Genomic DNA, 3,485 nt, shown 5'->3' with positions numbered 1-3,485 from the left:
AGAATGGTAAGCAACGAAGCCCCGCCCAGGGCCGTGGCGCTTGCGCCCCTGCGCGCAGGCCTGTGATTGGCGCGCGGCAGGTGCTTGCGGCGCCCGCCCTGGAGTCCGCAGTGGAGGCGGTTCTTGCCCGGGCAAGTTTGTATCCTGGAGACTCCGGATAGAGGAGTGAGCTGGGGCACGGATGTGGAGTTGATTTCATTTGAAGCAGGAATGCAGCTAGTAGTCTTACTTCCGGAGTGTACAGCGCCAGACACATTGGGTCGTATGAGGTTTTACTGTTAACCCGTAATACTGGGGATGTAGGGTCAGCAAGTTCTGCGGATTTAGATCCACCTAGTTCCTCTCCCCGCCTCGACGGGCACAGTCCTGCAGCAAACTGAAGTCAGATTTTTTTTCTGAGTGCTCTTCCAGACTGGGCCTCATTCTTGGCCTGCTGAGCCCGGTTTTACCAAAGACTTCTGCGAAGCCAGTTTATCAAGAATCCCCTTACCTTTAGTATCTAATCAAGCTCCTCTTCCTCCACCCTCATTGATATTTAATGGAGCTCCTCTTCCCCCTCAACCTTGATATCTAACCAACTTCCTGTTAATAAGTTTCCATTCCCTCCCTCGCCCTGACCCCTGGCAATAAACCCTATTGGTGCCTGTTGTACTTGGAGTTGAATTCAGTCTCTCTGACACATTGCAATAGTCTTGATCCCAGTTGCAATGGTCTTAAGGTTCCCCTGTCATTTTTGAAGAGCATCTGGTGAATAATGTTTCTTTTACAGCTTTCAGGGTCTTGAGAGAGCTACTTAACCTCTCTCTCGGTTATATGATAAGTAAAATGGGTTAACAGGTAAAGCTTACTCGTGTTAGCTTTACAATGACAAAGTTTAATGATGTTAACTTTTACATTGTTTTCCATGCATTTTTACTTAACTTCTCATATATGATAATGCATTTCTCCCCAATTATATATGAAAAGTTGGGTTTAAAGAACTTAAGTGATGCATGGGATTTATAGGCACACATTTCAAATGTTTTACATGTGTGATCACGTTTGTCTCTCAGAACAACTCTGAGGTAAACAGGGTATCTTCACTTAAGATACAAGGAATCTGGCCTAGAGAGAAACTAAGCAATTATTCTAGGCTTACAGTTGGTCAGTGGTGACACAGGACTGATTCGGAGATTTTCAAACCTGCCTACACATTGGAATCATCTAGCACCTTTTGAGTGCCGCGCCCCAGAAAATTAAATCTGAATTTCTGCAGGAAGGATCCAGGCATCGGTAATTTTTTTTTTTAATCCCCAAATGTTTCCACTGTACAGCCAGCTTTGAGAACTAGAACTTTAAAACAGTGCTTCTCGAACTTGAATGGGCATACAAATAACCTGGGGATCATCTTAAAATAAGATTCTGATTTAGTAGATTGGGAATGGAGGCCAAATTCAGCATCCCTAGCAAGATCCCAGGGAACAGTCAGTTTTGGAATGAGAGAGGAAGGATAATTCAGAGTTCTAAAAGGGGGCCCAAATTACCATAGGGATACATTGCCTACACATAGTAGGTATTTCATATAAATGTTCTGAATGCCTGAATGAATGAAGCAGTCCAACAGATTCTCCTGGAAGTTTGAACTAGAAAAAGGAAATTAATTAGGTAGAGAAACCATAAGATTGAACGATAAGGGAGCATGCAGATTGAAGCTATGAAGAAACAAACCACAAATAATACAAGCTTGAGAACAGATTTACAGAGTAGGGAGTAAGAACAGGCAAAGGTAATGGAAGAAATCAGAAAGAGAAAAAAAAAAAAAAAAAGAAGCAGACATAAGTGTGTAACACAGAGACTACCTGGCCCCTAGTCCTGCAGGCTGCCATAATACCAGATACTTTGAAGGTTCTATTTTTACAATAAAATCTTTCTCTTTAAGGTAGTCTGAGTACATTTCTTTTTTTTTTTTTTTAACATTTATTTTTGAGAGACAGAGAGAGCACGAGCAGGGAAGGGGCAGAGAAAGAGAGAGAGACAGAATCTGAAGCAGGCTCCAGGCTCTGAGCTATCAGCACAGAGCCGAACACGGAGCTCAAACCCACAAACTGTGAGATCGTGACATAAAGTAAGTACTGACCATGTTTCATTCTCTCCCTGGCTCCTATCAAAATGTTTAAAAGACAATAGAGACTAAATTAAAATTTATTAAATGAATGAATGAGGTATATTTGTTATGATCAATTTGTCAAATGAATCATACATCTAAAAATTAGCTGATGAATGGGAGAGTATTAATCTAGGAGAAATTTAGAAAATTATAAAGCACCAATATTAACATAAAGAATTTTCCAAGAAATGTGCATAAAAAGAATGTTTCATAAACTTTAAGAATCAGAAAAAGAAAACAGGTGAGAGATGAGGATCTTGGAAAGAATGGACATAATCTTGCATTATTCACTCAACAGTTCTGAAATTGCTCTTCAGCTTCTAAAATGAACAAGGAATTTGTTTAAACTTTGTTTTGCTAGAAGTTTTAAATAACCACTGATATACTTTTGTTGGCAACCTATCAAATCACATATCGCCCCCCCCCCTTTTTTAATGAAAAATAGTGCTTTGTTATGGTATGGCATATGACGGAATTCTGAATTAGGATCGGCCAAGGTATGCTGAGGTAACAAATTAACCCTGAAGTTTGCCATGGCTTAACACATAATAGTTTCTCTGTCATGTAACATGTCTAACATGGATCAGAAAGGGGCTTTGTTCCACGTAGTTACTCAGGGATTATGGCTGACAGACATCAGTTGCAACACATAGATTCATGATTCCTGGGGCAGGAGAGGAGAACAACTGAAGGTCTTGAACCAGTTCTTAGATGCTTCCTCCATGCATTGTCCAGAGCTATTGACATGGCCCTATTTAACTGCAAATGTGACAGGAAATGTGGGGAACACATAAAGGCCTGCAAGTGGACAATGCCATAAATACTGTGCATGTTGGCATATCCCAGAATTCTGCCCTTAGCTCTCTTTTTCTCCTTAACTATGCAGTCTCCTAGGTGATCCTATCCAGTGTATAGATGTTATTTATTTCTCTAGCCTGCAAGCTCCCCCAATCTCCACCTACATTTGTCCAGTTACCCACCCAGCATCTTCACTTGGAGCTCCAACAGGCCTCTGGGGCTAACTTTTCCCACACAGAATCTTTAATGTTTACCTCCTAAGACCGCTCACTCCTCAAGTTTTTCTCATCTCATGGCAGTACCCAGTTGCCCATGTAATCCTTGATTCTATACCTTAACCTAACACTCCCTATCAAATTCACCACAAATTCCTGTAGCCTCTGTAATGCAGGGAGTGCTGGACTTTTAGTCATGTTTTCAAATAAAGATTTAATTATAGTCTTCACTGAAGATGTGCCAAGTGTGAAAGGGCTTGATCTACTCAGAATGTAAGATCAGGGAGGAAAGACAGCATGGGTTTCCCAGGCACTTAAATACTTTC

This window comes from Prionailurus viverrinus, chromosome B4 (genome assembly GCF_022837055.1).
Source record: "Prionailurus viverrinus isolate Anna chromosome B4, UM_Priviv_1.0, whole genome shotgun sequence".
NCBI lineage: Eukaryota > Metazoa > Chordata > Mammalia > Carnivora > Felidae > Prionailurus > Prionailurus viverrinus.
Note: the sequence above shows the minus strand (reverse complement) of the source record.